General features: G+C 40.2%; 1 long non-coding RNA gene across 1 annotated transcript; it reads left to right on the forward strand.

The window, feature by feature from the left end:
* The first annotated feature begins 4,088 nt into the window (after nt 1-4,088).
* On the forward strand, nt 4,089-13,956 carry LOC131419836 (uncharacterized). Its single transcript, XR_009223349.1, has 3 exons — nt 4,089-4,539; nt 7,403-7,456; nt 13,871-13,956. It is a non-coding gene; the product is annotated as an uncharacterized LOC131419836 (long non-coding RNA).
* Nucleotides 13,957-14,171: the final 215 nt, after the last annotated feature.

The raw sequence follows: 14,171 nt of genomic DNA on the forward strand, positions 1-14,171 counted from the left end.
ATAGACCCCTCACCCAGCAGGAAAGACCCCCTACCTTGCTAGTTTCCCCATAAACTGGACCAGCTACACCTGACCTGTCCTCAAACTAATGGGCTTCACCTCCCTGCAGCCTGTGGAATTATTCAAATAAGCCAATCACATCCTCCTGTGGGAACCAAGGATTCCCCCCCGCCTCATCCTCTTGTTACGACAAAGACTGCCTCCCGTAGCCCCTGTTTGTTCAGGCTACTCCTGAGAGCAGCCCGGTATGGCGCTGCATGGTGTTTGGTGTCTTCCTCCCCTGGTCTGTGGATATACGTGATTAATAAACTGCTGTCAATCTCATAGGTCCAGTGTTGGGTGTTGTGCATTCGGCCATCCCCAGAACCCTAGGGTGGGACTCTCTGCCTCACCACCCGGATGAAGAGGAGGTGAGCAGAGCACTATATCTCCTACTCAACCAGCTCCTGCCTCCTGCAGCAGCTGCTGCCACTCTCTCTGCTGCTGCAACAGCTCGCAGTCTCCTATCAGCCTGACCTCTTGCCCCAAGCAAAACCATCAAATTCTGAAAACTTCACACCTGTTCCAACCAGTGCACTATTTACCTTACAGATAACACAGCCACCATCATCCCACGAACATATCAAACCATCTGCTGCCAGCTTCTCTGCCGCAACTTACCAAGCCCTAGCTCCTCTGTCTCAGAGCTGAGGAATTGGAGCCAAAGACAGTCTTATGCCTTTTGGCAGAGCAGGCCTTTAGTACAGGTTTATTTATTGATTTGGTACTCATTGACGGGGGGTGCTCGTGTGGATGGGACAGTGGGATGAGTGTCTCCCTAAACAAGGGCATAGGCACCTAATGAATTTTTGATCATGTGGGCACGGATCTTCACATTTGCCCTTCCTGCCTCACGGTTTATAGTGAACAGCAAACAGGGAGATGAAGGACATGAAGAGCCTCCGTGGACTCTGGAGGGCCACACAACTTTAAGGGACTCACATTCATTTGTTTCTAGAAAATTGCTAAAGCCAGACCCTGCTTCCATAACAATGCTACAGCGCCACAATGATTGTAATAGTAGAATTTTTTCAGGAAACTGTTCACAGTTACTGATTCGTGTGTACTATGGGACGTATCATAGCCCCATAAGGAAAAATCCTGACAGACATGACACCAAAATGTGAATTTGTCCCTCCCCACCAGCCTTATGAAGAAGTTTTGCTATGTCTCAGTCTCAGAAAATACTAGTGAACACCTAAGATGTGCCAAGCATTATATTAGGGGCTGGAGACAGAGAAGCATGGTTGCTATTTGGCAGCAATATTAAAAAGATTTTTTTTAATTTTAAAATTGTGTTAAGAAACATACAACATAAAATGTACCATCTTTTTTTAAAGTTGAGGTGTAATTGACAGATAATATTATATTAGTTTCAGGTGTACAAGATAATGATTCAATATTTGTATATATTGAGAAATGATCACCACAATAAGTCTGGTTAACATCTGTCACCATACATAGTTACAAAATTTTTTTTTCTTCTGATGAGGATTTTCAAGATCTACTCTGTTAGCAACTTTCAAATATGCAATACAGTATTATTAACTATAGCCAGCCCTGGTGGTCTAGTGGTTGAGATTCAGTGCTCTCACCGCCTCGGCCTGGGTTAGTTTCCTGGTCAGGGAACAATACCACTCATCTGTCAATTGTCATACTGTGGCGGCTGCATGTCCACCAGTATTTCAAATACCAGCAGGGTCACTCATGTTGGACAGGTTTCAGCAGAGCTTCCGGACTAAGACAGACTAGGAAAAAGGACCTGGCCACCCACTTCCGAAAAAGTTGGTCATGAAAACCCTATGAATAGCAGTGGAACATTGTCTGATACAGCGCTGGAAGGTGAGAGGATGGCGCAAAAAGACCGGGCAGGGTTCTGCTCTGCTGTACACAGGGTCACCAGGAGTCAGAATTGACTCATGGCACTAACAAGAAATTATTAACTGTAGTCACCATGCTGTACGTTACATCTCCGTGACTTAATTATTTTATAACTGGATGTTTGTACTTTTGGCCCCCTTCACCCTTCCCCACCCCACCCCACGCCCACCTCTGGCATCCACCAATCTGTTCTCTGTATCTATGAGCTTGTTTTGTTGTTGTTGTTGTTGTTTTAATTCCACATATAAGTGAGATCATACAGTATTTGCCTTTCTCTGTCTGACTTATTTCACTTAGCATAATGCCCTCAAGGTCCATCTATGATGTCACAAATGGCAAGATTTCATTCTTTTTTATGAGTGAATAGTATACCATTGTATACATACCATGTCTTCTTTATCCGTTCGTCCATTGATGGACACAGGTTTTTTTACATATCTTGGCTATTATAAATAATGCTGCAATGAACATGGGGGTGCATATATCATTTCAAATTAGTGTTTTCGTTTTCTTCAGATAAATACCCAGAAGTGGAATTGCTGGATCATATGATAGTTCTATTTTTAATTTTTTAAGGAATCTCCTGTTATGAGAGGTTGGGGATTCAATCGGAGACGTAAAAGAAACTTTCCATTCCAAACAAATGGACTGAAGGTATATTTTATTATATAGAGGATAGTAAAGGCGATAGTCCGCAAACAGATCCGAATAGGTCAAATAATAAGAGGGAAAAAACACCAGCTCGACTGGAAAGGGAAAACATCCACATCGGCTGAGATAACAGCCGATTCGACTAGGTCATATAATAAGAGGGAAAAACATCAGATCGATTGGAAAGGGAAACACCAGATCGACTGAAGGGAAATGACACAAATCAACCAGAAAGAGAAACACCAGGTTGACCGAAAAGAGAACACATCAGATCAATTAATTCACAATAAATCAATTACTCATAACATTTACGCCCCATTGCCAGGAGAGTCCTGTCAATCGACACGGCTGGGCAAGGATCACACATCCTGGGCAAGGCGTCCCTTCCACAGGTGGAACTCTCACCGGGTCTCAGTCTCCAGCAGTTTATATAAGCAGTTACAGAGTTTACAGAGCAAGCATTCAGTGTTTCCATGCACAAATGGTTATCAGTGGCGTACGTGCACTGAGCCCCCTGGCTATCGGCCCAGCCCAGTAGTTGTGTACGTGCATTGTTTACCCTGCTTATCGTCCCAGCCCGGCACAGATGGCCAGTCTGTCCCAGGCTGTGGCACCCAAAGGGCCTTGAAATTTTTACACATTGCAACTATCTCCATGGGAGAAGGGCCAGTTCTCACCACACAAAGCAGCTTTTATATTTCTTTTTGTGCTGGTGGCTGTAGGTCAATGGAGCAGCCAAACATGGCTGTACTCATGTGAAGACACCTCCATACTGTTTTCCATAGTGCCCGCACCAATTTACATTCCCACCAACAGTGCACTAGGGTTCCCTTTTCTCTACATCCTTGCCAATACTTGTTATTTCTTGTGTTTTTGACAATAGCCATTCTAACAAGTGTGAGGTGATATCTCATTGTGGTTTTGATTTGCATTTCCCTGATGATTAGTGATGTTGAGCATCTTTTCATGTACCTGTTGGCCATCTGTATGTCTTCTTGGGAAAAATGTCTGTTTAGATCCTCTGCCCTTTTTTTTTTTTTTTTTGGTGAGGAAGATTAGCCCTGAGCTAACATCCATTGCCAATCCTCCTCTTTTTGCTGAGGAAGGTTGGCCCTGGGCTAACATCTGTGCCCATCTTCCTCTACTTTATATGTGGGATGCCTGCCATAGCATGGCTTGATAAGCGGTGCATAGGTCTGTGCCTGGGATCCAACCTGTGAACCCTGGGCCGCCGAAGCGGAATGTGCGAACTTAACTGCCATGCCACCTGGCTGGCCCCCCCTGCCCATTTTTCAATTGGATGGGTTTTTTTTTTGTTATTGAGTTGTATGAGTTCTTTATATATTTTGGATATTAACCCCTTATCAGATATATGATTTGCAAATATTTTCTTCTGTTCGGTAAGTTGTCTTTTCATTTTGTCAATTTCTTTTCCTGTGCAGAAGCTTTTCAGTTTGATGGAGTCCCACTGGTTTATTTTTGCTTTTGTTGCCTTGCTTTTGGAGTCAGATCCAAAAACTCATCACCAAGACCAACGTCGAGGAGCTTACCGCTATGTTTTCTTCTAGGAGTTTTATTGGTTTCAGGTCTCAAAATTTACCGTCATAACCATTTTCAAGTGTACAGTTCAGTAGTGTTAAGTGTATTTGCATTGTTGTGCAACAGATCTCCAGAACCTTTTTGTCTTACAGAACCGAAACTCTGAACCCGTTAAACAACAACTCTTCGCCTCCTTGGTTAAGTTATTCCTGAGTATTTTATTCTTTTTGATGCTATTGTAAGTGAAATTGTTTTCTTAATTTTCTTTTCAGGTATTTTTCTTTTCATATTTTTATGTGTTGAAGCAGCAGCATTTTCATACATGAGCATTTTCATTAATGCGCACGGGCTAAGGTTTCCAGGGAGTTGGACAGGAAGCCCCAGAGTAGCATCAGGCAGCAAGACCACCAGCGCTCGCTATGCAGACATGTGAGTATCGCTAGATGGCAGCCAGAGGCACTAGAGGGCAGCACCTGCCCACCCAATGCGCCTGTCCCGAGGACTCTCAGTGCCGGGCACTTGAAAATGTCATCTGCTCCAGTGGTTCTCAATCCTGGCCTTACATTAGAATCACTGGGAGGCTTGTTAAAAATGGCTGGTTACATAATTTGTGGGGCCCAGAGAAAAATGAAAATGTGGGCCCTTTGTTCAAAAAGTAGGAAAAAAATGCCTTTAAAGGTACTAAAATATAAAGCTTTTTCATTTTTACTATAGTCTCTCTCTCGACTTGTCCTTGTATTTTTTTTACCTGCCTAATGTTATTCTAAGTAAAAAAAAATTACAACTTTGAATAATCAGTCTGAATTTTACTGTTCATCTTTATATTGTGCAATGCCAGTTTTAAATGCAAATATCAGAGCATTTAACCTTCATGCAGAGTCACCAGCATTACTCAATTCATCTTTTGTAGCTAACTCATGCACATGGACTTCATTCTTACCAGAACAGTGGAAACACTGCACAGAATTCACTCAGTTATTTTTATTTTACTTCTTGCTATGTGCATATCTAGCCACACTCTGTGGAAGTCAGTGGCTTTCATAATATGCTTACCTTGGACTCACTTTGAGTCTTGAACAACTCCTACACATCGTGGGTCCACCAGAATTCTGTGTTTACGGTGACGTTGCGAGGGCTCTATGTGAATGGGGCAGCAAGGAATGGCAGATATACATGGGCATGTATCTCCTCTGCTGATGCACACTCCATTAGCCCATCAGACATCACTTACAAAATGCAAGTTCAAAGATAAAATTACACTCCACACACAAAAGTTTATTCCATTTCACAGCTTATGGGCAACTGGAAATCAATTCAGGGACACCCCAGGGAGCCCATGCAACCTGGTTAAGAAACGAGTGTGGATCCTGCCAAAACCACAGACCGCAGCTCAGAGATGGGGGTCTTCAGCAAGGTCAGAGTCCTTCACAATCTGAGAAGTTACGGCAAAGACCTCCTTGTGCTGCTCTCAGGTGTACCCACATAGCATGGCAGTTAAGAGTAGTTTCTTTGGAATTAGACCTGAATTGGAGTCTCAGTTTTACCACTTCCTTTGTGACCCTGAGTAAGTTGTTTTCCTCTCTGTGTTTTAGTTCTTTTATCTGTAAAATGGAGATGGTAATAGTACAAACTTCGTAGAGTGCTTGTAGGATTAAATGGGATTTTTTAAAATAAGAGTTTAGCACTGTGCCAGGCACAGTTGGTGGCTATAATGGAAGAAAAAAATAGGACAGACCAAAGCTAAGGAGCACCCTCACTGAAGGCCTCTTCTGGCCTCTCTGACTACGCGCTTACCTGGCATTGCCTTCACTTGGTAGAGGGTAGACTGGGCAACACAATTAGAAAATAGGAAGAGATTGAAAGCATAAACACTTGGTAAGATGAAAGTAAAAACTGTCACTGTTGGAAGGTGATATGATTGTACGCCTGAAAAACCCAAGATAATCAACTCAAAAATTACTACTAGTCCTACTATGAGTGAGAGAGAGAGAGAGAGAAAATTCAGTAAGGTAGAAGAATACAAAAATTAATATGCTGAAATCAAAAGCCTTTGTATATACAAATGACAACCAGAAGATATATTGGAGAAGAAAATCCCCTTTACAACAGCAACACAAAGGAATAAATACCTAGAAATAAAATATGTAAAACTCTTTTGGGAAAAATGTTAAAACATTTTCAGAGACGTAAATGCGGTTTTGAAAAAAATAGAAAGATATACCATATTCTTAGGGATAGGAACACTAAAAAATTCTTCCTAAGTTAATTTATAAATTAATGTGATCCCAATGAAAATACCAATAGATTTCTTAGGGGAGGCAATTAGACAAGCTGATTCTAAATTTATGGTGGAAAGTAAGCAAAAAGTAAAACTCTCAAAAGGAAGACCTGTGATAGCACTGAGATTAGTGCTATCAAATAATAAAAAAGATTATATTGCCTTAATTATTAAAAGAGTATGGTACTTGTACATGAATAGACTGACAGATAAATGGAACAGACAGACATATCCAGAAATAGATCAAATATGTATTAGTATATGATAGAGGTGGCATCTCAAATCAGTAGAATAAACATGTATCTCCTAAATAAGTGGTTTTAGGACAACTGGATAGCCTTCTCAAAAAATACAGGTGAATTCATACTTTATACCATACAGTTGGATAAACTTCAAATCAATAGAAGGTTTAATTTTAAAAATCATACATAAAAAGTTCACACATAAACGTACTAGAAGAATATATGGAATAATTCTTTTAGAACCTTGGAGAAAGGAAAGCCTTTCTATTTCAGACTGTGAAACCATAAAGTAAAGGATTAATTCATTCTACTACATAGAATAACTTCTGAATGGCATAATACACCATGAACAAAGCCAAAAGACAAATTACAACCTGAAAAAAATTGCAAATCTTGTTACAGACAAAGGCTAATCTCCATTATATATAAAGAGAACCTAATAACCCATAGAAATATTAGCAAAGGACATAAACAGTCCAATGACTTTTAAAAACATGAAAAGATGTTCAAACTTACTCATAATAAGATAAATGCAAATTAAAATCACTTCACAGCAGATTGACAAAATCCAGAAGTTTGACAGTACACTCTTCTGGCAAGGTGAGGAGAAAGTGACAATCTCATACTTTGCTGGTGGGAGTGCAAAATGATACAATCTCTATGGAGAACAGTTTTAGAAATATTTACTGTAAATTGCAAATACATTTTCCCTTCGACCCAACAATCACAACTTTGGGAATTATTCTTACACTTAATTCTGTCTTGGCAACAGCTTTTCAGAGGACCCAGACTAACACATACCCTTTGTATGGGAAAGGTGGAAAAGGTAAGAATATATATCCATATTTGCTTGTATTTACTTAAAATACACTGGAAGAGGGGCCGGCCTGGTGTTGCAAGTGGTTAAGTGCGCGCGCTCCGCTGCGGCAGCCCGGGGTTCGCCGGTTCGGATCTCGGGCGCGCACTGATGGTTGGGATCCCGAGCGTGCACCGTCGCACCGCTTGTCAAGCCATGCTGCGGCAGCGTCTCGTATAAAGTGGAGGAAGAGGGGCACGGATGTTAGCCCAGGGCCAGTCTTCCTCAGCAAAAAAAGAGGAGGATTGGCAGATGTTAGCACAGGGCTGATCTTGCTTACCAAAAAAAAAATACACTAGAAGAATATAGAAGAAAAATTCAGGGAAGCAATAGAAGTGGGGTCGTGATAATGGGTTGGGTGAAGAAAGGGGAGAGAGCAAGACTTTTGGAAACATGTGAATGCATTATCCATGCAAAAAAATAAATTTAAAGGGCTCCTCTGGTAACTCTTGGAGAAAGATGTTTAAAAATTTTTCAATTGTGAAATAATTGTAGACTCACGGGAAATTGCAAAGATAGTACACAGGTCTCGTGTACCCTTCCCCAGTTTCTCCCAATGGTTATGTTTTACATAACTATAGTAAAATATCAAAACCAGGAAATTGACACGGATACAATGTGTGTGTATGGTTCTAAGCCATTTATCAGATATGTAGATTTGTATAACTACTACTACTGTCAAGGTGTAGAACTATCCCATTACCACAAAGAACTAGGAGAAAGATTTTGATTGTACATACTAGAGGGAAAGCATCCAGCTTGAGGTGTTGGGAATTTAGGCTTGAACCTGGGGCTCAAACTCAGAATGGCTTGCTTTAAAGAAAGCATTTTATGTTACATCTCTCCAGAGTTAAGGTTGGCTGAGGCTGTAATCAAATACATCAAAAACGTGTCCTTATCCTCATTCTGAGATTGGCTGGGATGTGCTAGGATTTGAGATAAAAAGCTACTCTGTATTATGGAAATTCATCAAGATAATCACCATTAAATAACACCAGGTGTTAAATACTGAGAAAGCTAATTTCATAGCTGATCCTCAATTCTGAACATTAAATCAGCTTTAACTTATTAGATTTCAGCTCAAATTTCAATATGTATATATTATAAAAGCCAGTTATAATGAATTAAGTTAAACTCTCTGAGAGACTGATACTTAGGATCAGTCAACAATGCATGAAGGCCTTGCTGGTGAGAGTGTAAATTACTACTCTTTTGGAGAGAAATTTGGCTATAGATATCAAAAGCTTAAAAACATGCCAATTTTTTGACTCAATAATTCCACTTCTAGGAATTTATCTTAAGGAAATAATTAAGTGTATGTAAAAAGCTTTATTACTTAGTATGGTCATCAAAAGAAATCATTAAAGGATACACTAGAATATATTCACTGAATGCAAAAGAAGACAGCCAGGAGAAAATGAACAAAAAAGACACAAGACATATAGAAAACAAAAAGCAAAATGGCACACATAAATCCAGCCATATCAATAATAATATTACATGTGAATGGACTGTATAATAGTATCTTAGATGCTAAGAAGGCTGACTCTGTGGCCTCTCTCTTTGATTTGGCTGCCCACTACAAAACCTCAAGCCTTGCCTCAAACTAAACTTACTGTCCTGAGAGTAAGTTAGCTTTTCTGTTTCACTTTGACCTTTACTGACTTCACTCAGAAATCCTTCTTCTCAAATGGCCTGTCTGCAGACTTCCTGCCATCAGAACTCTATTGGGTCCCTGGTTCAACAGGAACAAATCCTTCTTCTCTCATCTACTTGACCTTCTCTCTCAGTGTGCTTCCTTCGCACCGTATCTCAGGAGATGTGCATGCTCTATGCCCTAGCAGTAGCCCTCTAAAAACATTTTCTATTTTTCAAGCATCAACATGGGGGAATCTGGAGTATGTTCAACTTGCCAGTCAAGAATGACTTTCCAGGTGGTGACAAATATTAGCATCAACTCAGGTGGACATCAATTAAAGACTCCCTGCCAAAAATACCCCAGGGAAAATTGAAGTAAAGAGCAGATCTTTTAGAACATTTAGTATGTTCCAGATGAATACCTTTTTTGATACACCAGGAAGTATTGAGTCAAAGTGTAACTTCTTAGTGGGGAAGCCATAACTTACTGAATTCCAAAAGGAAAAGACATGGAGGAAGGTTAAATGCATATCACTAAGTGAAAGAAGACAATTTGAAAAGGCTACATACTGTATGATTCCCACTATATGACATTCTGGAAAAGGCAAAACTATGGAGATAGTATAAAGATCAGTGGTTGTTAGAGGTCGAGGGGAGGGAGAGATCAGTGGGCAGAGCACAGAGGATTTTTAGGACAGTGAAAATACTCTGTGTGATACTGTGATGGTGGATACAGGTCATTATACATTTGTCCAAACCCATAGAATGTACAACACCAAGAGTGAGACCTTATGTAAACTATGAACTTTGGGTAATGATGAGTCGATGTAGGTTCATCAGTTGTCACAAATGTACCACTCTAGTGGGGGATGTTGATAATGGGGGAGGCTATGCATGTGTTGAGACAGGGCGTATACAGGAAATCTCTGTACCTTCCACTCAATTTTGTGGGAACCTAAAACTGCTCTAAAAAATAAAGTGTATTAAAATTAAAAATTTAAAAAGCAGCAGGCCACCAGCATCCTGGACTCAGTGTATTCTGAATCTGTTAAGAGGCCAGAGTGAGGTCAGAGAAAAGCAAAGTGGTGAGGCGTGGACAGGGGTGGAAGACAGGGCGAGGATCTGTTTCCTTTGGAATTCAGCAGCGTGGTGGCATGAAGCATGAATGGTTCCATTATTCTACTGGGTGTATCAAGCAGGGCCAACAATCTCATCAGACTGTCTAATAGTCCAAGAGCCTTCCTCAAAGAAAATGCTTTAGGATGGAAGAGATGGCCAGAATGCCATTCACAGTTCAAAGAGGCATCTTTTACATTCTTCCTTGGTCAGTCCAAAGCAATAATATATAGTGTTAGGATGCATTCTCTTGATAAAATTCTCCTAAGCTTAGCAAAAGCATCCTTCACATAGCTGCTGTGAGAAATCTCATAGATTTTTAAAATACAGATGCTGAGAGATTTTCTCTTTCCTCTGGGGCTGTTAAACTGGGATGACAAATCCTGAAACTGTCTGCAACCATGTTCCGATTGTCCCAGCTTCGCAAAGCCCAAGCTCAGTAGGAGTGATGTTAAGGAAAAAAATTATTCGTTATACTTGTGAAAGCATGCTATGGCAGACTTTATTCAGGGGGACTGTCGCAACAGGTGCTTTTGCAATGGAGTTTTGCAATAGTGGGGGCAGATTGGGCTCAACTCTGAATATAACAAAGAAAAGTGGGAATTTATAGCCAAGGAGGAGGGTGGGGGTCAGTGGATGGAAAATGACTAAGAGGAAACACCAGGGGTAAGGGGGGTTCAGGCTAAAATGACCTGAAGGCAGGCCAGGTGGTCAGACATCACCTTGGGGTGGTGAGGGATGAGGAACCCAATCAGATGTCAAGGGTGATGAGATGTGGAGGACAGAGGATTCTGGTTAAACTGACTTAGCAGGATTCTTGCTAAAATTGAACAGTGTGGGATGAACATGGAAGCCCAAAAGTCAGGGCTTATTTGAGAAGAGAGTTCAGAGGATCCTGACTAAAGTTTGGTTAAGGAGAGACTCTGTCATGAAAGGGGTCACAGAAAGAAAAATCAGATCCAAGATTGGAAAGAAATTATATTTCTTGAGTACTTGAACTCAGCTCTGTCCCTGGACTTTCCAACTTCCTGTAATGTGAACCAATACATTTCTTTTCTTACCTCAAATTTGTTTGAGTAGGGTGTCGAAAGACAGCTCTTTAATCTGAAGAGAGAATCGACTTGTTGAATAAGTTTGAGGTGATTGGGAGAAAATTAAAAGCAGTGAGTCAATGGCAAAATAAGCAAGTCCACATTTCCAAACTAACACATCATCACATACAATATACAAACTTCCTATATACCATCCCTACTATGTTCTCAGGGCTATTGGCTTAAAGAGAGGATTATATAAAGGACATAGCAATGTTTGTGAAATTAGGATTCCAGCACTGAACAATTTTGTAATCTTGGGCAATATAATAGCTGACACTTATTAGAGATATACTTTATTCCAGATATTATGCTAAGTGCTTTATATGCATTATTTTAATTAATCCCCATTTCATAGACGAGGAGACTGAGACTCAGAGATATTAAGAAACTACCCCCAAGGACAGATATGTACTAATTACAATTTTAGGCTCTGAACTTAGACCTCTCTACTCCAAAACACACGCACCTTTTTTTTAAACAGTTTTATTGAGATATAATTCACATATCATACCATATATACCCAATTCACCTATTTAAAGTACACAATTCAATGTTTTTGGTATATTCACAGATATGTATAACCATCACTACAGTTTTAGAACATTTTCATCATCTCAAAAAGAAACCCCATTCCTTTTAGCTATCACCCATGTCCTCTCCCCTCCCAGCCCTAAGCAACCACTGATCTACTTTCTGTCTCTATAGATTTCCCTATGCTGGACTTTCCTATAAATGAAATCATATAGTATGTGATCTTTTGTGATTGATTTCTTTCACTTAGCGTAATGTTTTTAAGGTTCATCATAGCATGTATAACTACTTTTTTATGGTTGATTAATACTCTATTAATACTCTATTAATAACAACATACCACATTTTGCTTATCCATTCATCCATCAATGAATATTTGGGTTGTTTCCACCTTTTGGCTATTATGAATAATGCTGCTATAAATATTCGGGTACAAGTTTCTGTGTGGACATATGTTTTCATTTCTCTTGAGAATATACCTAAGAGTGGAATTGCTGGGTCATATGGTAACTCTATGTTTAATCATTTGAGGAACTGCCAGAAAAAAGGAACTGTTTTCCAAAGTGGCTGCACCATTTTACATAATCACCAGCAGTGTACGAGGGTTCCACTTTTTCAAATCCTTGACAACACTTGTTATCTGACTTTTTGATTTGAGCCATTCTAGTGGGTATGAAGTGGTATCTCATCATGGTTGTGATTTGCATTTCTCTGACAACTAATGATGTCTTTTTTTTTTTGTGAGGAAGATCAGCCCTGAGCTAACAATCGTGCTAATCCTCCTCTTTTTGCTGAGGAAGACCGGCTCTGAGCTAACATCTATTGCCAATCCTCCTCCTTTCCCCCCCCCCCCCCAAAGCCCCAGTAGATAGCTGCATGTCATAGTTGCACATCCTTCTAGTTGCTGTATGTGGGACACGGCCTCAGCATGGCCGGAGAAGTGGTGCGTTGGTGCACGCTCGGGATCCGAACCCAGGCTGCCAGTAGCGGAGCGTGCGCACTTAACCGCTAAGCCACGGGGTCAGCCCTAATGATGTCTTTTCATAGCATCTTTTCATGTTCTTATTGGCTATTTGTATATCTTTGAAGAAATATCTATTCAGATCCTTTGCCCATTTTAGAATTTGGTTGTCATTGTTATTAAGCTGTAAGAGTTCTTTTTTTTTGGCAGGGAAAGATTTGCCCTGGTAACATCTGTTGCCAATCTTCCTCTTTTTTTTTTCCTCCCCAAAGCCCCAGTGCATGGTTGTATATCCTAGTTGTAAGTCATACTAGTTCTTCTATGTGAGCCGCCAACACAGCATGGCAACTGACAGACGAGTGGTGTGGTTCTGCGACCAGGAAGTGAACCTGGGCCATGGAAGCAGTGAGCGCTGAACCTTAACCACTAGGCCATCAGGGCTGGCTCTGTAAGAGTTCTCTATATATTTTAGATACAAGTCCCTTATCAGACATATGATTTGCAAATACTTTTGTCCCATTCTATGGGTTGCATTTTCACAATCTTGATAATGTCCTTTGATGCACAAAAGTTTTAATTTTGGTGAAGTTCAACTTATCTATTTTATCCTTTGTTGCCTGTACCTTTGGTGTTATATCCAAGAAATCATTGCCAAGTCCAATGTCATGAAGACTTTCCCCTCTGTTTTCTTCTAAGAGTTTTATAGTTTTAGCTCTTACATTTAGGTATTTTGATTCTTTTTGAGTTAATTTTTTTACATAGTGTAAGGTTAGGGTTCACCTTCATTCTTTTGCGTGCGGGTATCCAGTTGTCCCAGCACCATTTGTTGAAGAGACTATTCTTTCTCCATTGAATGATCTTGGCACTCTTGTCAAAAATCAGTTGGTCATAGATGTATGGGTTTATTCCTGGACTTTCGATTCTATTTCATTGATGTATATGTCTATTCTCGTGTCAGTAACACACTGACTTAATTCCTATTGCTTTGTAGTAAGTTTTGAAATTTGGAAATGTGAGTCCTCCTACTTTATTCTTCTTTGTCAGGATTGTTTTGGCTATTCAAGGTCCCTTGCAATTCCATATGAATTTTAGAATCAGCTTGTCAGTTTCTACAAAGAAGTCAGCCGGGATTCTGGTAGGTATTGTCTTGAATCTGTAGATCAATCTAGGGAGTATTGCCATTTTAATAATATTGTCTTTTGATCGATGAACATGGGATTTTTTTTTTTTTTTTTTTTTTTTGTGAGGAGATCAGCCCTAAGCTAACATCCACCAATCCTCCTCCTTTTTTGCTGAGGAAGACGGCCCTGGGCTAACATCGGTGCCTATCTTCCTCCACTTTATA

This window comes from Diceros bicornis, chromosome 22 (assembly GCF_020826845.1).
Source record: "Diceros bicornis minor isolate mBicDic1 chromosome 22, mDicBic1.mat.cur, whole genome shotgun sequence".
NCBI lineage: Eukaryota > Metazoa > Chordata > Mammalia > Perissodactyla > Rhinocerotidae > Diceros > Diceros bicornis.